Source organism: Ammospiza nelsoni, chromosome W (assembly GCF_027579445.1).
Source record: "Ammospiza nelsoni isolate bAmmNel1 chromosome W, bAmmNel1.pri, whole genome shotgun sequence".
NCBI classification, from domain to species: Eukaryota; Metazoa; Chordata; class Aves; order Passeriformes; family Passerellidae; genus Ammospiza; species Ammospiza nelsoni.
This window is the reverse complement of record NC_080668.1, coordinates 19,933,923-19,955,890: the sequence shown is the minus strand read 5'-3', so window position 1 is coordinate 19,955,890 and position 21,968 is coordinate 19,933,923. Positions and strand designations below refer to the sequence as shown.

The 21,968-nt window shown below is 53.4% G+C and overlaps 1 pseudogene; it reads right to left on the bottom strand.

The window, feature by feature from the left end:
• LOC132086157 (zinc finger and SCAN domain-containing protein 2-like) overlaps nucleotides 1-21,968 on the bottom strand; it is a 125,505-nt pseudogene that overhangs the window by 41,430 nt on the left and 62,107 nt on the right.

Below are 21,968 nucleotides of genomic sequence, written 5' to 3'. Positions count from 1 at the left end.
TCACTCGTGTCCCCTCTCCCCCAGGCTCGTCCCTGGTGTCCTGCCACCCCGTCCTGGCGGGTGACGCGCTGCTCCTGGTGGTGGCCCAGCTGCCCCGGGTGTTCCTGTGGGGCGCCGGTGGCTTCGCGCCGCATGCGGACATCCCGCACGCGGACATCCCGCACAGGGACATCCCACACGGGGACATCCCGCACGGGGACATCCTGCACTGGGACATCCCACACGTGGACATCCCGCACAGGGACATCCCGCACGGGGACATGTGGTTATGGGGGTCCATCAGGGTTATGGGGTCATGTGGTTATGGGGGTCCATCAAGATCATGGGAGTAAGCAGGGTCATGGTGTTATGGGGTTCCATCAGGGCCACGGGGTCATGGAGTTCCATCAAGGTCATGTGGTTATGAAGGTCTATCAGGGTCATGGGGTTATGGGGTTCTATCAAGGTCATGTGGTTATGGAGCTCCATCAGGGTCATGGGGTTATGGAGCTCCATCAGGGTCATGGGGTTATGGAGTTCCATCAAGGCCGTGTGGTTATGGAGCTCCATCAGGGTCATGGGGTCATGGGGGTACATGGAGGTCATGGGGTTATGCAGTTCCATCAAGGTCATGGGGTCATGGGGTTCCATTAAGATCATGTGGTCAAGGGGGGTCACCAGGGCCATGCGGGGCCACCATGGTCATGATGGTCACCACATGGCCACGGGGGCCAACTGGGGTCACGTGAGCCACCTCTGACCCCCTGACCCCATGTGCAGGAAGGTGATGGTGCTGGGAGGGCTCCAACCCCACCCAACCCAAACACCCCATGGTCCCACCACCCATCTCATGGGCCCACTGCTGACCCCATGGTCCCACCACCCATCTCATGGGCCCACCACCCATCTCATGGGCCCACTGCTGACCCCATGGTCCCACCACCACCCCATGATCCCACCACCCATCCCATGGTCCCACTGCTGACCCCATGGTGCCACCTTCACCCCATGACCCATCATCCACCCCATGGTCCCACCACCATCTCGTGGTCCCACCTCACGCCCAGGTGATGCGCTGCGAGGGCTCCGTGGCCACCACCAGCTTCAGGGGCGCCACGCAGATCTACACCCACGTCACCGAGGACATCAGCACCTAGGGGACCTGTGGTGGTGGCATCTGGAGGGACGTGGGGGTGGTGGCCACCATGTTGTTGTGGAGATGGGGACATTCTGGGGACACCGTGGGGACGTTGCTGCCGCCACCGCGGCCTCGTGCAGCTCCAGGGACCGGGGGACGTCCCCTGGGCTCGGTCACCTGAGGGACGTGGGGACATCGGGGAGCGGACACAGCCGGACCTGGGGCCACCCTCACCCCCTGTCCCCACTGCCACCGGTGACCCGATGTCCCCAAGGCCACCAATGACCCAATGTCCCCAGAGCCACCCTCACCCCGATGTCCCCAAGGCCACCACTGACCCGATGTCCCCAAGGCCACCATCATCTCAATGTCCCCACAGTCGCTGTCACCCCAATGTCACCCTTGGCTTTGTGTCCCCTTCTGGTGCCACCATGGCCTCAGTGTCCCCAAGGCCACCATCACTCAATGTCCCCAAGGCCTTGTGTCACCTTCTGGTGCCACTGTCACCCTGATGTCCCCAGGGCCACCACTGTCACCTCAGTGTCACCGCTGCCCTCGTGTCCTCTTCTGGTGCCACCATCGCCTCAGTGTCCCCAAGGCCACCAATGCCCCGATGTCCCCAAGGCCATGATGGCCCCGATGTCCCCTCCCGGTGCCACCGCTGTCCCCGTGTGCCCTCCCCCAGTGACCAAAATCCCATTTTTTCATCCATTTTTATTCATTGCCTTTGCTGGGGACATTTTGGGGCCATTTTGGGGACAATTTGGGGCCATCTGGGAACATTTTAGGGACATTTTGGGGACATTTGGGGACATTTGGGGCCATTTTGGGGCCCTCCCAGTTTGTCCCAGTTTGTCACTCACCGTACTGGAACGGACTGGAGGCACCTGGGGGGGAGGGGAGGGGTCAGAGACCAGTACGGACCAGTATGGACCAGTATGGACCAGTATAAACCAGTATGGACCAGTATGGACCAATATGGACCAGTATAAACCAGTATAAACCAGTACGGACCAGTATGTTATGAACAAAAATTCTGTTGATTTTTCCTGTGAGAAAAAGTTTACCACTGTTGCTGCTGGGGTTCTGCCTGTGTTATGGTAGTTACGGGTCGCTGTTGTTAATGGTTGTTTTTGTATCAGTGAAAGCCCTGGCTGGGGCGAGGTAATGGCCCCGCTCTGAGACAGTGAAGGGTGGGGACCTCCCGAACAGCAAGGAGAAGAGACTTTGGGGGGGAGGGATGTGCAAAATACTCCAAGGACCAGCATGCTGTGTGGGACCCCTGCTCCGAATGCGCTGAGAAAACCCCAAAAACAACGAGCCAGCTCAGAGTTGAGAGATTGGAGTGATGCCTGGATAAGAGGAGCGGAATGCTGGGCCTGCAGAGATGCTGAAAACCTTCGTTGTTCCTCACCCTGCATTCGAGAGCCCCCGGGCCGGGTCTGGGAGGAAGTGAGACTGAGACCAATCCAACATCGGAGGGTGTTGATGCCCTAAAGGCTCCCACGAGGACCGGACCCCCAGCTCTGCCCCTGGTGGACAAAGCTGCACATGTCGTCCTCATCCTCTGAGTCGCCCTGGGAGAGACAACGGGGACTGCAGCCCCGCCGAGCTGCCCAATCCTGAGCTGATCACTTATAGTAAAGGCATTAAAAGGAGAAGAAGTCTCCTGGCCCTGTTTATTTCAAGCAGCACAAAGTTCCTTGGCAAGAGTCACTCTGCTCCTGAGGGGACATTTAAGGCACACCAAGGCAACAAAGCAACAACAAAACCAAACCAAATCCAGGCAATAAAACCAGAAATGAACCGAGAACAGTCCCTGTGTGTGTGTGTGAGACACAAGGACAATGAGGGCAAGGAAAAAAGGAATATGGCCTAAAAGCTTAACAGAGCCATAACTTTAAAGGACTTAACTTACTCCTAAACTTAACCTGATCCCGTCAACTTCAAAATTTAGCGAAAGAGCAGCACTTAACAGTATTTAACCCAAAATAAAACCTATGACTTAGAAATTCAACAGAGGAATCACACTTAACAATCCTTAACTTAGCTAATAACTTAAACTTAAACTTACAAACAGTACAACTCTCAGGAGCATTTAACTTAGTTTAGACCTTGTGACTTGTCCTTACCTACTGATATCTGGATATCTGACTGACTCAGCTATCCAAGGCACTCCAACCCCTCAGAGAGCAGCATTTCTGCCTCATTTCCCCAGCACAGGCACTCCTGTGTGCACACAGACACAAAGAGTCAGTGCCAGGCACCTGTGAGAAATTCCCCTGAGGACAGGAAATGCTCCCTGTGGATCCTTTGCCATCTCCCCAGCAGGCAAAGGGTTGAGCCTGGAGGAGTGGGGGGATCGGCCCAGGCTCCGTCGTTGTTCGGGATCCCCGAGTGCAGCAAACGGGAGAGTTCCCGGCTGGGAGAGGCCCCACTCAGAGGGAGTCGCTGGCCCAGGAGAGCTCCAAGGGCTCCTTTTGGAGCGCTGTTTGCAGGGCCCCAAGAGAGGGGCTGCAGTCCCAGCAATGGCTCATCCTGTCCGCACTTGGCACCAATAGCTTTCTTTGGCAGTGTGAGAACAGGGATGTTGTGCCACGGAGGGAACAAACACAGTTCCCAGGGCTACTCCTACAGAAAGCAGGAGCTGGTTGGGCAGCAGCAGTGTCTGGAGCAGACAGTGTTTGTGATGAGCTGCAGAGGAGCTGAGCCCAGGGGCTGTTGGCCAAGGCCGAGGCCCAAGGAGCATTTCTCAGCTGGCCAGGTGGCCTGAGAAGGGGAGGGGGGAATGCAGCAGCACAGGACCCATGGAACCAAGGGACCATTGTGACATGGTGGGGCCCTGTGAGACCAAGGGAGCATTGTGACACTGTGGGGCCCTGTGAGACCAAGGGATCATTGTCACACTGTGGGGCCCTGTGACACCAAGGGACCATTGTGACACTGTGAGGCCCTGTGAGACCAAGGGACCATGGTGACACTGCGGGGCCCTGTGAGACCAAGGGACCATTGTGACACTGTGGGGCCCTGTGAGACCAAGGGACCATTGTGACACTGTGGAGCATCAAGGAATCATGGAGACCACTGTGATATTGCTGGGCCTCATGGAACCAAGGGGATCCATGACACTGTGTGGGTCCATGGAATGTAGGGATCATTGTGACACTGAGAGGCGCCATCAAACCAAGGGTCCATTGTGACACTGCCGGGAGTCCTCAAACTGTGGAGACCATTGTGACACTTTGAGGTGTCATGGAACCAAGGGGCCATTGTGACACTGCAAGACTCCATGGAGCCAAGGGTCCAAACTGTGACATTGCAGGGCCTCATGGAACCGTGGAGAGATCATTAGGACACTTCACAGCCTCATGGAATGAAGGAGACCATTGTGACACCGAGGGGCACCATGGAATCATGGAGACCATTGTGACACTTTGGGGCCCCATGGAATAACCAAAGCATTGTGTCACTGTGAGTCCTCATGGAACCAGTGAGGCCATTGTGACCCTGGAGGTCACCAGAGAACCTAGAGGATCATTGTGATACTGTGGGGCCTCGTGAAAACAAGAGGCCTTTGTGACACTGCAGGGCTGCCTGGAACCAAAGGTCCGGTGTGACATTGCAGGCCCTCATGTCATCAATGGTCCATTGTGACACTGTTGAGCCAAAGGAGACCATTGTGACACAGCAAACCCTCGGGGTCCTAAGGTCCATTGTGACATTGCAGACCTCGTGGAACAGTGGAGTCACGCAACATTGTGGGGCCTGGGGAACCATGGAGAGCACTGTGACACTGCAAGGCCTCATGGAATCAGTGGGAGAATTGTGACACTGCAAGGCCTCATGGAATCAGTGGGACCATTGTGAGACTTCAGGGCCTTGAGGAGCCGAGGGGACATTGTGACACTGCTGGACCCCATGGAAACAAGACACCAATATGTCACTGATATTTTTTCATAAAAGTCCTTTCTTTGCATTTTTCCTCTTCTGGGAAGCTGAGGCCCCAGAAGAAGAATGTAAACAATTGTTATCTGCTGCTGTGGAATGTAGCAGGTGCACCTATGATTGGCCCATGGTCCATGTTTACAATTAAGGGCCAATCAGGACCAAGCTCTCTGGGACAGGTTCACAGAGAGCTCTCTTGTTTATTGCTATTCCTATTCTTTTCTTAGCTTAGCAGCTTCTGAACTTTTCTCTCTATTCCTTTCAGTATAGTCATAATGTATTATATATCATGAAGTAATAAATCCAGCCTTCTGATCATGAAGCCAAGATTCTCGTCCATCTCTTCACCCCTGAGGAACCCTTGCAAAGCCATGTAACACCATTATGGCACTGTGGGGCCTCATCCAAAGCACCATTGTGACACCATGGGGCCCCACAAAACCAAGGGAAGATGGAACAGATCTTGCTGGTTTGGCCTCCCAGGGGCCACCTGACTGGTCCAGCTGACCTTGGAACATTAAGACTCTCTTGTCATCTGCTTCTGAAACACTGGTACTCCGTGCTTTCCTTCCCAATGGAAAAGAACTGTTCTTTTCCGCCAGGCACCCATGGCCAGAATTGGGATTTCACCTCCAAATTTCCCTATATCCAGAGATTGTTCCAATAGGAATATTGCCAGGACAAGTCTAGCTGCCAGTGGTTTCATGAGGGTCACTTCCCATCTGCCTCCAAAATACTGGGGAAGGCTCCATGCTTTCCTTCCTGTGGAAAGAACTGTCCTGCTTCTCCAGGTGCCCATGGCCAAGACTGGCCTTCCACCTCCAAAATTCCTTCAATTCAAAGAGTGCTCCCAGACAAAATCTGCCCTTATTGACAAGTCGTCCAGGTCTTGGCCTTGTGAGGCTCTCAGCTGCCTTCCAAACACTGGAGCCCTGCGTTTTCCTTCCTATGGAATAGAACTTTCCTTCTCCTCCAGGCATTGGGAATTCACCTCCAACATTCCCTGTTGTGAGAGACTGGAGGAGACTGTTGGCTCAAACCATTTTTGCACAGGGGAGGAAGGGCAGGTCCAGCCTTCCCCTGCCCTGGAACTCCAATGCTGCTGTGCCCTGGAACCCCAATCCCCCCAGAGCCTCTATCCCAGCCCAGCAGTGTCTGCCAGTCCCTGGCACAGCACAGGCAATGCTCCACAGCCACCTCTGCAGCCCCAGCCCAGCTCCTGAGGGACCAAGTGACCCCAAGTCCCACCTGGGGGAAGGGCCCAGGGAAACCAAGGGGTATTGAAGGCTGACCACAAGGCAAGCACACATCTTGACCCTCCCTCCTCTTGGAATTTCCATCTAAACACTCCTGGAATCCAGGACTTGGTAGCAGGGTGGGTGCTTCTGTATATGTTTTTTGTTTTTCTCTTTCTGTGTATATTTCTTCTATTTCTGTTCTCTTGCAAATCTTGAGTAACTTAAAACTGCACAGGCTTAGAGTTTGTGAAGGTGAATGGTCCAATTTAAAGCTTTGATAAGTGGGTTTGTTTTTTTTTCCACTGAATGTCATATTAAACCATTTGCCAAGTTTCCATAATTTTCTAATATAACTAGTAAAAGCTGTCTTGTTCTTTTGAGCTCCTGATGATCTCTTGTCAGAATTTCTGCACTGCGTCCAACTCAGAGGAAACAAACAATTGCAATTCCTTTTAAATCTCTCATTGAGAAAGTTTTTTACTGGATAGGAGTCAGGGCTTGTGTGTCCTGCTTGGCCCAGCCCAGGCAGGGCTTTCCCAGCCACATTCCACACTCCATTTCCCAGCTGGAGCCGCTGCTGCCTCTGAGTTGTGCTGCCCCAGCCCCAGGGATGCTCTCCTTGTCTGCCCATTCCCCCACGGCCTCTGGGCAGGGATGGCCTCAGTGGGAGCTGCTGACATCCTCAGCACCTTGGAGGCTGCTGCTGAATTTTCCTGCTCCAGAGGCTTGTTCAGCCTCCAGCTCTTCAGTGCAGGAATTCAGTGTCCCAGGGCTCAATAACACTCCAACACCTTACAAGCCAAGCCTCTGCGAAATAATTTTATTTCAGTTTCCAAATAATTTGTAGTTACGTAGATCCCAGTAGTGTATTCAAAGTGAATACATGATATTTAAAAAGACAGTGAGAAAACATTTTTTAGGTCCAATTTAGTTTTGTTTTCCTGTTAATTCATTGATATATGCAATCTCCAATTGACATTGAATCCAAGTACCTCCTCATGCAGTTTGTATAGAGATGAAAATCAAGACCCTTCATGGCTGACAATCAATCAGACTCTGTCCCTACCCCCACCCCACCATTTCCCCCAACCAAGCCCTGGCACTCAGAGCGGCCTTGTGCAAATCTGAGCTCCCTCCAGCCCAGGCTGCACCTGCAGCTTTCAGCTCCTTGGCTCCAGCTCCCACCTGCTTTCCTTGGAGAAGGAGCTGCCCAAGACACAGAGGGATGTTCATTTCTTGTCAGCCAACAAAGCCAAGGGAAAGCACAGCTCCATCAATGCAAAAGTCATTACTCTGTGGGATATTGAATCCACTTTCCACAGCAGACAGTCTCAGAGCAATGGAAAACCTGAACCCAGCACAGATCCCAAGGTCCCCCCAAACCCTCCCTGCCCCGATTCTGCCCAGATTTGCTCTTTGCACACATGAGTCACACACTGAAGCCAGGAGCTCCCTCCATGCCCAGAGGGAGGAAAAGAGAGAAAGGGGATGAAGAGCTCTCCTGTGCAGAGCCAAGGTCCACGTGCAGCCCCTGCAGTGGGAAACACAACTCATCAGGTTTGTGTCCTTTGGGCTCAGGGCCTGGTGACACTCAGAGGCACAGAAAGGTTTCTTGCCAACAAACACACGTTGAACGCAGTCTCACTTCCACAGCCACTGGAGCTGACCGGCTGGCTAGCCGCTCCTGGAGTGACCGGTGGAGACTATGAATCCCACCACTCCCAGGTTCTCGGCAAGAACCCCTGAGTAGTGACTCCGTCTGCCGTGTGGTGATGCAGGCGAGAGCAGGACTGCGAAGAACTGAGGTAATGGAATGAAGGAGTGGACAAGTGTGTGGATGCCAAGGCGCCTTTTTAGCCCGGGTGGGGCCAGTGACGGTGTCAGGTAAAAACTGTTAGGGAGGCACTTAAAAAAGGGATGGGGGCAACAGAAGAGACACGAGGGGCCAATGAGCAAAACCCAGGAGAGCAGCAAGGGACACAACTGAACCAATAGGAAGGGCCCAGAGGAGAGAAAAGGCTGAAGGGAAAAATCATATTCTAGGTGAGGGATGATTGACATAGAAGATTCTCGACATGAGAGGTGACGGTTACAATGATTGACAGGCAACAGGTGGGAGAAACAAACCATTAGGAGGGAGAACATGGAGGGAACCAAGGGTCAAATCAAATTATTAACTTATAAAAAAGAACCAACTTTACAATAAACCCATATAAAACACACACAATGCTACAGTCAAAAATTTGAACAGTTTAATATTCCTCACAGCTCTTTCCTCAGCTCTCTGTGATGTACCAGCAGCATCTGAAATGTCCCCCATCCCCAAGGGATTTCTGTACATAACAGTTTTAGGCAAAGACATAGGAAAAATTAAGTGATAGATATAAACACAATTAAGATGTTGACTAACATGATATTTATTTGAACTTCAGAAATATGGGGCAACTCTCTGCAACTAAAAGCATGAAACCAGTCATTTGACAGGCACTTGAAAGACCAGAGAGCATCTGGAGGAGGAAATCAAAAACCAACAAGGTGGGCATCGATCCAGCTGCTCTAGTGAAGGGGCATCCTTAGACATGGCCATCTAACCAGGAGAGCTGGAAACACATGAAGGAAGATTGAGAGGAAGTAATACACTGGATATTGGTGACACAAGTCCACAGGAAGATCAGTACTTGTTCTTCTGCCATCATTACACTTCCAGGAAGTTCCTGTTCCTGGTGGGAAAATTTTGTCATGGCTTAAAAGTACTCAAATGACCCAGGTAACAAAGATCCATTTGTATATTAGGAAACTAACAGGTATTAAAACCTGTGCCACTTTCCAGACAGACATCAGCTGTGTGCCCATGAACAGGCAGTGCCACTTGTGCCCTGAGGTGCCCAGCTGGAACTGGATCTCTCTGAGAGCACCTGAGGGAGAGCAGAGCACCTTGCAGGCTGCAGGTCCCTGACAGCCCCGCAGGGCTCCTGTCCCATCAACATCTGCTCTGCTCCAGTCTGAAAGAGGGCCCAGAATGGTGCCGGGATTGCCAGAGAGCTGAGGTGTGTGCTGGAATTCAATGCCCTCCCCATCCCGCAGCAGCCCTGCATTTCCCTCCTGCAGCCTTGGTCTCCAGCACAGCCATGGAGGCTCTTTGGTCTCTGGACTGTTGCTGCAGCCCCCAAGGGCAGCTGAGCTCTGCCTTTGGCACAGTCAGGCCTGGCCAGTGCAGGCCATGCTCAGCAATTCCCTCTGTGTGCCTGGCCTTGCTGTCAGCCTGGGCAGTGGCTGTGTGGCCCCTTTGTGGCCCTGTGCTGGCCCAGCCATGGTGGCCCAGCCCCTGTGCAGGCCCAGCCCAGGCCAGGAGCATTGCGGCTGGGAACGGCCCCTGTGCCGTGGTGCCCACAGCAGCCTTGGGGCTCTGTGCCCCATGGCCTCCCTGCTGGGCAGCCTCTGCCAGCTCCTGCAGAGCCCCTGGCACCTGTGGGGCTGCACAGACAGCCCTGCCCCGGGCTCTGCTGGCCTCTGGGCCAGCAGAGAGGCAGCCAGGGCTGGCCGTGGCCGGGAACAGGCCCTGAGCCCCGCAGGAGGATGGAGCTGGGCCACAGCCAAACTCAGCCTAGGCCAAAGCTGGGCTCAGCAGCCAGGCCTGCCAATGCATGGGCACAGAGGCTGGTGCTGGCAAATGTCCTGGGCCCCCTCCCTGCTCTGTCCATGCCAACAAGGGCACTGAGCAGCCTCCTCTCTGGGCCACTTGCCTGTTTGCAATGCCTTGCACAGGCGCTGGCCCTGCCCCACAAGGCCTGGCCTGAGTCCTGCCCCTGAACGCTCAGCCAGTCTGAGATGGACACTGATGGTTTCTGGGACAGGCTCTCTGAGCCCAGCCCAGCTCTCTGCAAGCTCTGCCCGCTGCCCTGAGCTCTGGGCAGCACCAAGGGCCACTCCCCAGCCCATCCCAGCTGGCTCTGGCCCCACAGCTCTGCTCAGGCCAGGCTGCTCTGGGCACTGCCCCACAGCCTCAGCCCCTGGCAAGGGTGCAGCAGCAGCTGCAGCTGCCACAGGACTCAGCCCCAGCCATGGGGGAAGGTGCTTGCCCGAGGCCAAAGGAGACTCCCTGGCTGCCCTGCTCCCCTCGGGCTGAGGTGCTGAGAGCTCTGCAGCCCCTGCTGCCATCCCATCTGCCCAGGGCAGCACAAGAGCCGTGGCCTTGGAGCCCTCAAGAGCTGCTCCTGCTCCAGGCCCAGGGCCCATGCCAAAGCTGTGGCAGCCAAAAAGCTGTGCCCATTTCTGTTCATTGCTGCTCTGTTGGCGATGGGTTCTCAGCCACTTGGAGGTTGATGATGAATTTTATTTCTCCAGAGGCCTCTTTTTCTTGAGGTCTTCCGTTCAGAAATTCAATGTAAAAGGTTAATAAATATTTGTTCCAAACACACCTGAACAAGAAAAACCCTTGGGAATAATCTAAGTTTTCAAGTGTTCTTTGGGTAATTAGACAGATTTCAGAAGTCTATTTAAAGTGAATATACTGTATTTAAAACAATGCAGAGAGAATTGTTTTTTCCTGTTTTCTTATTTTGTTCATAGATTGATAACAGCAATGTCCAATTGATATTGAACCCCAGCACCTCTTCATGCAGTCTGAACAGATATGAAAATCCAGACCCTTCATGGCTGACAATCAATCACACTTTGTCTCTATCTCCTCCCCACCCTTTCCCTCATCCAACCCCTGGCACTCAGAGCAGCTGAGGAATGGAGTCACATCCAGGGGTGTCCCAAGGGCTCAGAACTGGGGCTAGGTCAGTTCAATCTCTTTATTGCTGATCTGGATGAGGCCATCGAGAGTACCCTCAGTCAGTTCCCAGGTGAGCCCAAGCTGGGTGGGAGTGTGGCTGTGCTGGAGGGCAGGAAGCTCTGCAGATAGATCTGGACAGGATGGAGCCATGGGCCCAGGACAATTGGATGAGGTTCACCAAGGCCAATGGCCGGGTCCTACCCTGCGCTTACAACCACCCCAAATCCCTGGCCCTACCCTGTCCCTGATCCCCACAGCCTGTCCTGTTTTCTTCACCCCTGCATTGCCAGGGACTTTGTGGGATAACGGAGCTCTGCTCTGGCTATGGAGGGAGGTCCAAGTTCCACCACTGGAGTGGGAACCACAACTCACCATGTTTGTGTCTTTTGGGGGGTGTGGAACTGGTATCACTCAGAGGCACAGAAAATTTCTCTTCATGGCAAACAGGCCCCAGTTGAACAGGACACCATTTCATAACAATCACAATCCTCCCTCAGATATGTGCAACGTCCCAGCAGCATCTGATGAGTCCACCATTCACAGGTGATTTCCATACTAAAATTAATTTCAAACAAAAGAACAATTAAGTTATTGTATCAGGATGCTTGTCCTGGAGTGGGTGCAAAACAGCTCCAACAATTCCTGATTTGCTAAGCTGTCAGTGGGGGATGGAGATGGGAGGTCAGGCTGCTCTTGGTGTTGAGGAAATGCTGAAAGCAGCCTGACTCATTTCATCTCCTCATGGCCTGGCTGATGTCTCCTCTTTCCCCTTCCACCCATTGGCTTTTGTCTCCCACCAGCCCCCCTGTGAAGAGCCTGGCTCTGTGTTCTCCATCCCCTCCTCGCCGGCACAGCCAGGCTGGGATGAGGAGCCCCTCAGCCTTCCCTGCTCCGGGATGGACAAGCCCGTCTCCTTCAGCCTCTGCTCACAGCCCAAGGGCTCCAGCCCCACCTTGGAGGCCCTTCCCAGACCCTGCTCCAGCTGCCAGACATCTTTCCTGCCATGGGCAACCCAATCCAGGCCACAGTGACCTGGATAATCCACGTCCTTGATGTCCTGGTCACACAGCCCTGGCCCCTTGTCCCCATGTCAGGCTCTGGGGTGGATCCTGTGGAACATCCTTTGGTGGAGTCTGTGGCTTCAGGTGGGCTGGGGGGATCCCGGGGGACAGGGACCCTGCGGGGCATGAACAGCATTGGACTTGTTGGGAGAAACTGTGAGGGGGAGCTGGGGCAGAGTGACCAACCCGGTGACCTCACACAGCCCTGCCAGGATGTCACACAGCTCCTCTGGGATGTCACAGCCTGCTCTGTGATATCACAGCCCATTCTCCAATGTCACACAGCTGATCTCTGATGGTTGGTCACAGCTGGTCACAGCCAACTCTGTGATGTCACAGTCTGCTCTGTGATGTCAGACATCTGCCCTCTGATGTCACAGCTGGCTCTGTGATGTCACAGGGGCAGTATATGATGTCATAGCTGCTCAAACACCTCACATAACCCGCTCTGTGATGTCAAAGCCCACTCTATGACCTCATGTTACCAGATGATAAATTGTCTCCACCAGGTGAGCTGACACCTGGACCTTGTTCTCCAAAACCCCAGGCTTATGGAAGCCACACAATGCCCATTGTGTGAGAAGGGGAACTGGAAGTTCAGCAGCCTCAGTGTCCTGCCAGCTCAGCCAGGCCCTCTGGAACATTGGGGTCCATGACTACCAGGGACCACCAGAGAGACCCCAAGACAGAACAACACATGGGTGAAGGGGAGGGGAAATAGGTGAATGATTTTAGGGAAACCATTATCATATTTATGTTTAGTCTGGGACAATCAATGAATATGTGTGCAATATGCAGAATATAAACAGAAACTTTCCTTTACTCAGCCTGCAGGGCTTTGGGAGGAGCTGTCCCCCGTGCATCCCCCTGAATAAATAATGCTGCTTTTTAATGCTGCATTGGTGTAAAGGAGTTCTCTATTTTACTGAATTTTTGGTAACACTCCCACTGCCAAGGAAAGTTCTGTCTGCTGCTGTTCACAAACAGAGAAGGGCTGGTGGCAGATGTGGGGCTTGGAGGTTGCCTGGGGCACAGTGACCATGAAATAATTAAGTTTTCAATGTTCTGGAAAAGAAGCGGGGGCAGCAACAAAACTTCTACAATGGAATTAGGAAGAGCAGACTTTGGCCTGTTTAGGATGCTGATTTGGGGAGTACCAAATCAGGTCCTGATTTTTTTTAAGGAAAACATCCCTTAAAAACAAAGGGGTCCATGAAGGATGGACACATTTCAAGGAAGTAATCTTAAGGGGGAAGGAGCAGCCTGTCTCAATGTGGCAAAAGATGAGCTAGTGCGGAAAATTACTGGCCTGGCTGGCCATGGAGATTTTGTGGGAACTCAAGGGTAACAAGAGGAGCATCAACTTTGGACAGAAGGTCAAGCAGCTTAGGAAATGTTTATGGATGTTGTGAAGTCGTGCAGAAAAATAGTCAAGAGGTGAAAGCTCAATTAGAGTTTAACCTGACCACTTCTGTGAAAAAAAATAGACAATGTTTCCACAATTAAATTAATAGCAAAACATGGGGTAAGGAAAACCTCTACTCTTTATTGGATGCAGTGGGGAATATAGTAACTAAAGATAAGGAGAAGGCAGAGCTACTTAACATCTTGTTTCTCTCAATTTTCGATATTAGGGCAGGCTGTCCTCAGGACAAGTGCTCTGCTGAGCTGGTAGATGGGCACATGGAGCAGAACAGCCCCTGGAATCCAGGAGGAAGCAGTTGGTGACCTGCTGAGCCATTCAGATGCTCACAGGTGTATGGGATCAGATGGGATCCATCCCAGGGGGATGAGGGAGCTGGTGGATGAGCTCCCCAAGCTGCTCTCCATCATTTACCATCAGTGCTGGCTCAGCAGGGAGGTCCCAGAGCACTGGAGGTGCCAGTGTGAGCCCATCCCCAAGAAGGGCTGGAAGGAGGAGCTGGGGAACTCCAGGCCTGTCTGCCTGACCTGGGTGCCTGGCAAGGTTATGGAACAGATCACCTTGAGTGCCATCACAGGGCACCCACAGAGCCAGCCAGCGTGGATTCCAATGTCTGCATGGAATGGTCTGGATGAGGGGATTGTGTCCAATATCAGCAAATCTGCAGATGACACCAAACTGGGTGTGAGTTTGGATCTGATAGAGGATGGAAGTAGGAGGGCTCTGCACAGGGCCCTGGACAGGCTGGATCCAGGGCCCAAATCCAACAAGGTGAGGTTTAACAAGTCCAAGTGCCGGGTCCTGCAATTTGGCCACAACAACCCCTGCAGCACTACAGGCTGGGGACAGAGTGGCTGGAGAGCAGCCAGGCAGGAAAGGACCTGCAGGGACTGATGGACAGCAGGCTGGACATGAGCCAGCAGTGTGCCCAGGTGGGCAAGAAGGCCAATGGCTCCTGGCCTGGATCAGGAATGGTGTGGCCAGCAGGAGCAGGGCAGGGATTCTTTCCCTGTGCTGGGCACTGGTTGGGCAGCACCTCGAGTGCTGTGTCTAGTTCTGGGTCCCCTGGGGTGGGGAATTAGAAGAAATTTGTATCAGGAAGAGTAAAGAAAGCCAAGGTGAAGCAAGGGAAATGCTCAGGGCATTTTGGGAGTGGCTGCCAGGAAGCCCTGGCTCTGAGCAACAGCGTCTGCAGTGGGACAGGGAACTCCCAGCTGATTGGAACAAACTTTCTGGCTGACTGCAGAGGCCAGGACAAAGCTGAGTGGTTTCCCTGGTGTCCCCCAGCCCTTGCTGGCCCCAGGGGCTGATGGCATTTGAGCTCCCTCAGGTTCATGTTCCCACACCAACAGCATGGTGGTGCTCCCCCTGCTGTGTGCAATGCAAACAGGGGCTGCTGAGCCAGTGCTGCCGTGTCTGTGCCTGCAAGGATGGGGCACCTGTGTGAGCTGGGGGAGAGGCCAGGGCTGCAGAGGGGGGATGTTGTTGGCAGCTCCATCAGGACGCTCTGGGATGCTGCCCTGAGCTGTGCAGCGCACTAGGGATGGATCAGCCCCTGCTCTGCTGCTCCTTCCCTTCTGCCCCAGGGCCCTTGCAGAGCACCAGCTGTGTCTGTCCTCCGCTGCCATGGCAACCCTCAGGACAAAGAGGTGCCAGGGCTGTTCCAGGTACAATTGCAGTGACACTCGTTGGTGCCACCAGGTGCCATGGCAACGTCTACGGGGACCGGTCCTTGGTTTGGTGCCATGGCAACCAATGCCCGGCCCCATTGTGATGGTTGATGGCCATGGGAAGCTGCCCTGGGCCCTTGCTCAGGGCTGGTGTCAGTGCCCAGAGCCAGAGGGGATCCCTTGCTGGGGGCTGTGCCATGGCCACCTGCCCTGTGCCGCACTGGCCGCTCAGGCACCAGGAACCAGCAGCCACCGGCACTGCCAGGGCCAAAGGCCAGGTCAGCCAGACAGAAAGGGGCAGGGCTGGGCACTGTTTCCATGGCAACCAGCACTGGGGGGACACCTGGGTCACCTGGCCTGGCAGTTTCCATGGAAACCCCTGGCAGGGACTGAGGGCACAGCCCCTGGCACTGAAACACTGCTGGGCCGGGTGCTGAGCACAGGGCTGAGCACGCAGAGATGGTTTTGTTCTTACTGAGCTGCAGCACAGCCAAGGCCTGTCCTGCCCCTCGTCCAGCCATGCTGGGGAGGGGCTGGGGCTGCGGGGGAGCTGGGCAGGGGACACAGCCAGGACAGGGGACCCCAACTGACCCCGGGCATAGCCCAGACCAGAGCACATCATGCTCAGGGTGTGAAGGGGGGAATTTTGGAGGGAGGGCTTTTGCCTTCCCAGAGAACACTTAGGCAAGAGGGGGCCCTGTTTCACCAGTGGGCAGGGTCACTACCAAAGACACAGACACCAACTGAAGGAATTGTGTCATTTATATCATGCACAGCTGCAGAGATTTACAAAAGGATATGCTCAGCAAAGCTCATCATCATTAGCAAAGAATTACAAAAGAAGCTCAGCAATACATCATAACCCATCATTACATTTTGATGGCCAATCCCTTGGTGAAACACCAGAGGTGTTTGTGGCAGACAAAGATTCTGGCTGATTATAAACGTACACCTTACAGACATCAGTAGTACTTTAGTGACACTGTTCTTCATTCTTATTTTTTCAATCTCATTCGAGTTAGGAACAAGAATTCTGTTGTCCCTGGAGCTGGCACCTTTTTAATTCCAGAATAATGCCCCCAGGCCCTTTGCTGTTCAGCTTTCCCATGCTGTCTGTGGCTAACAAGGCCTGGGGGGCCCTTTCCCCTCTGGCTGGAAGGGGCCGGGTCCCAGTCCCTGAGGGGCACCCAGGCTCCTGGATGGAATTCCTGTGCAAGTCCCTCAGTGTCACAGCAGCTTTCCCATGGAGCCGGGTGGATCAGAGCATGTTCCAAAGGGGCCCTTGGGGCAAACAGGGAGATCTGGTCTGGCAGGATGTGTAAAACCATATCCTGGCAGATCTACTTGTTCTCACACAGAATCCTTGGCTGCAGGGACACATTCCCATTGTTCCTGCCCAGGGTTCAGGACTCAGAGTTGTCTTTCCTAGGAGCTGCTCCTTCAGCTGCCTCGGGAGGGCCTTTTGGCCTCTGGACCCACACTCTGGCTCCATTATTAGGGCTGCTGCCCCCAAACCCTTTATCTCCACAAATGGTGGTGACTGGAGGTGGATCTCCTGTTTTCACAATCGTTCTTAAAATTGCAAAATCAGTAATTGTGCTACCCTGTCATGGGGTTGAACAATCCAATCTTGTTTGTTATTGTTTACAGAATTACTGTAATTTCTCCTTGATATTCTGCATCATTTCCTCCTGCCATGACAGGAACACTTTGCAAGGCCAAGCTCCAAGGGAGCAGTTACCAAATCAAAGTGTCCTGAAGGAATCTGAATTCCTGTTTCAGGATTGATAGCTCTCATTTGCTTTGGATTTTTCCTAATGAATTCCAATGCATGAAGGCCCAGCCCTGCAGCCTCTGGGCTGGCCCTTCCAGGGGCCATCACAGCCAGAACAATTTCCCAGGCAGCCCAAGTCTCACTGCCCATGGCTGGATTTGCAAACTAGGGGCAGCCGTGCACAGCCAGAGGGGTCCATTTCCCCAGTGGGCCATTGTGAAGGACATGGAGCACATCTGGGAGATGGGTTCTCCATGGGCAAAGGTTCCCATCTCCTCATTTTTCCAACTGCTCTTTTAACAACCCCTTCACCCGTGCAACCAATCCTGCAACTTGTGCATAATCTGGTACATGAAAAACCCTGCAGGAAAAATCACTGTATTTTTCACAGGAACAGACAAAGCACTCTGCATCACAGTATCAGCAAACCCTGCAAAAATAGCCAATTTCCTCCCTTTCTCCCTTTTTCATTGTATACAATCTCAAAAAGTTGACCAATGACATTAGGGTCCTGGCGAATCCTGTTCTGTAGAGTATTTAGTGTTACATCCCTGAGCAGCCAAAGCTACCAAATTAGTATTGTCAGCACTATTTCACATTATTATATAATTTTATACATAGATAGTGATATAGAAATATAGATAGATACAGACATAAATAAATATATATAAATAGATATATTGAAGTCTTATTATACTATAAATACATATATAATTATTATGTATATAGATATTTCACTTGCACAAATGCATCTGAGCTCAAGACTAAAACCTTCTTCTCTTGCTCCATGTGGGAGCATTCCAACCATAATTGTTTCTTCTGATGGTGCTGTTTCCTATGTACTCTTTCCTTTTCCATATGCAATTATTGGATGCATTTGAAGCCATCCAGGGGTGCAGCTTCTTTTACCCGACTGCCCCACTACTCCCACAGGGCTCCAACTTCAGCCCACTCCAGAGCCAGGGAACTTCAGGGAAGGGCTTCCCAGCTGGGTATTTCTGATGGGACTGATTCCTCACATTGACACTGAACAAGTGACATTTTATTGGGATCTGGCCAGACTGTGCCAGTTTTGTTTTACCAGTGGTCAGGGTCAGCACCAAAGACACAGACACCAGCTGAAAGAATCAGTGTCATTTCCTGCAGCTCAGAGCAGCAAAGAATCACAAAAGGAGCAGCTCAGCAATGCATCCAACCATCCCCACCAAAGATTGCCTGCAGTGATTAAGAAAGATCCAGCAGCATTTACCCTCAGCCTTTACCATCCCCAAGACCCACACAGCAGCTGGGGAAGCTGTCATAGCCAAGGGCTGCAGAGCCACTCCTGGGCACTGGGAATTCCTGCAGGTGCCTCCAGCCCCAGGTGAGGCTCCAACCCCTCTGGGAGAGGGCCCAGCTCTGACAGTGCTGAATGAACAAACTGACAGCACTGCTAGTGTGGCAACATCTGCTTTCATCCTCCTCTTGGGTCCCTCCCAAAGCCTGGCCAGGGCTCAAGGAGGAACCAAGGGAGGTGACTTTGACCATACAGCCCCAAACAAGGCCAGATGTCAGATTTCATGGCCTTGTCTGGCTTCTAAATACACAAAGGTCAATACATGTTTCACTAATGAGTGGCTACATCTATCTCAGTGCTAAAAACCATGCACATTTCATTAGGGAGCAGATACAAATATAACCTTTGCTTGGAAGGTTCATCCAGAGGCCACCTTTGGCTCAGGGCCTGCTGTCCAGGCCTCACTCAGGGCTGGTGTCCAGGCCTTGGCACTTCAGGGACGTGGTTTAGTGCTGGGCTTGGCACTGCTGGGTGAGCGGCTGCACTGGGTGAGCTCAGAGGGCTTTTCCAACAGAAAGGATTCTGTGATTCCATGATTATATCCACTGCATTCAGCTGGGGCTATTTTAGCAGCATTCCTTTGCTCCAAAAGTTCCCTTTTGCCCAGCTCCTGTGGCCTGAGGCTTCAGCTCCTGGTGCTGAGCTGCTCATGCTGAAAGAGACGACTCGGAGAGAAGAACACAGTCCATGCAATCCCTTCTGGGACACGGAGAGGAGAGGCTGTGCAAACAGGAGCATTGTTTGCTGTGGCCTCCTCTCTGCCCTTCACGCCTTTCACTGCTTTGAACCAGCCAAGAGCTTTCTCCAAGAGTGCAATGGAGCAGCTGCTCCTGCTCCCAGGCCTGGCTCTCTCCAGTCTCGACCCTTGCCTGCTTCTGTCCCTCTTGCTGTGCCCTCTGTTCCCCCAGGGCTCGCTGGCTGCTGCCCAGGACTGTGGCACTGGCACAGATCCAGTGCTCCAGAGCCTCCTTTCTGTGCCCTTGGAGCTGCCTGGGCACAGCAGCCTTTTCCATCTGGAAGCTCCCAAGGACAGGGAGTGCCCAGCTCTGTTCCTTGCACAGCCTCCAGGAGCCCAGGGCTGCCATCTCCAGTCCCTGATGGCCCTGGGGGCTCCCAGGTGCCTCAGGCTGCTGTGACACCGCTGCACACGGGAGGGAAGAGGGGCAGGGGCTGTGCTCAAAGTCAGCTCCATGTGCTGCTGCTGCTGCTGCTGTGGGGTCATTTGTGCAGCCCTGGCCCAGAGTCAGGGATCAGATCCTGCCAGTCTCTTCCAGCCCTGGCTGCTCAGAGTTTGGGCCTTGGAGCCTCAGATGGCCAAAGGCAGCTGCTGCTGGTCCCTGTGTGTGCTCGAGTTCAGCAGTGCTGCTCCATCAGTCTGTGCCCAGCAACGGGGAAAAGCCTCAGCCCTGCAGGGCCAGGAGCTGCTGGGCTCTGCCTGAGCAGCTCAGCCAGCAGGAAGGGAGCTGCTCCACACGGGAACCAGGAGCAAAGGACATTCCTTTTGTAGGACATGTTTTCTATTTAGAGGGAAAAAAAAGGAAAAAGGAAAAAAATAGGTAAATTGTAAAAGATAAGAATAAAATCCAAGTGTTAGTGAAAAAACATAACACAATGTTAGTGAAAAAACCAAAACATAAATGCAAAGATACATTCTTTGCATTAAGAGGTAAATGATCTTTTTCAAAAGAGAACTCAGTTCTTTACATTGTAAATGTGCTGATGGCATGGATCCATCTTACTGACCTCAGCAGCCTCTTAAAAGATTTTGGGCTTTGTTCCCAACACTGGTATTTGAAATTGTGCTCGAAGCAAGAGGAAATTGCTTTGTGCCCTTCCAGCTCCAAGCAGGACTGGGAATGGAAACTCTGTCAAAGCCCAAATCCTTTAGAAGATGACCTTCCTTCTCACCCTGCGAATGAGCTGCACATTCCCTTTGAAACTGCCAGGAGTTTCTTAGAGTCACAAAGTCCCACTTACAGCTTTTTGCTCTGGTTTGGAAGTGCAGAAGGGCAATTCTCCATCCACCAGCTCCAGACTGCACTGCCTCAGGAGCACGGCCCACTCGCCAGCTTTGGCCCACTCGTGGCACTGCTAGAGGAGGAACAAAGTGCAATTGCACAATTCCAGCCAATAAAGAAGGAAGAATGGGACAGACAAAACACCCTGTGCAGATCCAGGCGTTCAGCTGGGACTGTGGAGAGTTTGGGTCCTTGCCAGTTGGATGTGTGTCCCCAGCTGCAATCTCTGGGCCTGCAGCAGAGTCTCACTCACCTGCCAAAGCAGAAAGCTCAGGCGCTGTGCTGACAACGGGCTCGTCTGATGCAGAGCTGTCAGAGCAATGTGAGGGCAGAGCCAGCCTAGCTGGGCCCAGGGCTGAGCCCAGCAGAGCCCTGGCAGAGCCCAGAGCAGCCTCAGCACCCGCAGAGCCCAGCTGCAAGGAGAGAAAGCAGAAACCGCCCGTCAGCTGAGGGCTCCTGTGCCCTTGTGCCAAGGCCTGCGGTGCCCAGGCCATGCTGGCTGTGCCCAGAGCTGTGCCCAGAGCTGCCCATCGCTGCTGCCTTTGGCACAGAGCAGGAGGGCAGGACATGTGCCCAGCCTGCAGCCAGCCACGGCACATCCAGCCCTCAGCAGCTGCCCAGAGCAGGATGCTCCTGTGCTCGCTGCCATCTCCCAAAAGCTCTGATCCCACCCTGCCAAGCACACAGGGACCCACCTCACGCCAGCCACGGCTGCAAGAAAAGCTGGTCCCAAACGATGTCCTCAGCCTTCTTCAAGGGCACGGCCCATCCACGCCACAGCTGCTCCCAAGCACTTCCCCATCCACACTGGACCACCTCGAATGCTTCCTCTGGAATAACAAACAACACATTATTGAAAAGAGTTTAGAGACAAAAAGGGAAAAAAAGAAAAACGGTAAAAACTCTTATCTCTGTCAGGCCCTTGAGGAAGGCCCAACCCCTACATGGTAGGGAAAAACCCAGCCATGGCTGTGAGAAACCCACACTTTCTCTCTTCCCCCCTGCACTGCCCCCCAAAATCACGGTGACCCCGAAGCAAACAAGGGCAGTGGAGCAGCCCAGCCCTTCCTTACCTGCACAGCAAAGCAGCTGTGCACAGGTTCTGGAGTCCCACCTCTGCTCCCACCATGGGGTTTGTTTGTGTCGGGCTCGCTGCCTCAGCCCCAGCCCAGGGCACGATGGGTGCTGGGGGCTGTTGGCAGGGCCAGGAGCCCACTCCCATTTCGTACCCACCCCAGCCCATCCTCCCACCCCTGCCAAAAGCAGCTGGGCAGCCACTGAAGAATGAGTTGCATCTGCCCCAGCAAAGGGGGAGCCTTTGGTTCCCCGCCATGCTGGGCAATGCCCAAATCTGGCAGAATTTCCCTGGGTGGGGACTCACCTGCAAATTCCCTGTGGAGTTTGGCTTTGAAGAAGGTGCCAGAATCAAAGTCCATCACCTTCAGCCTCCCGTGGCCAGGCTGAGGAAGAGCTTGTCATTACTGATGTCACCCTTGCTGTCTCCAGCAGCAGCAGCAGCAGCATCCCCACCCGGTACAGCTTCTCCAGGGGCTCCTTCTCCTTCCCTGGGGGCAGACCAGGCTCTCAGGGCTCTGCCCAGGGCCCC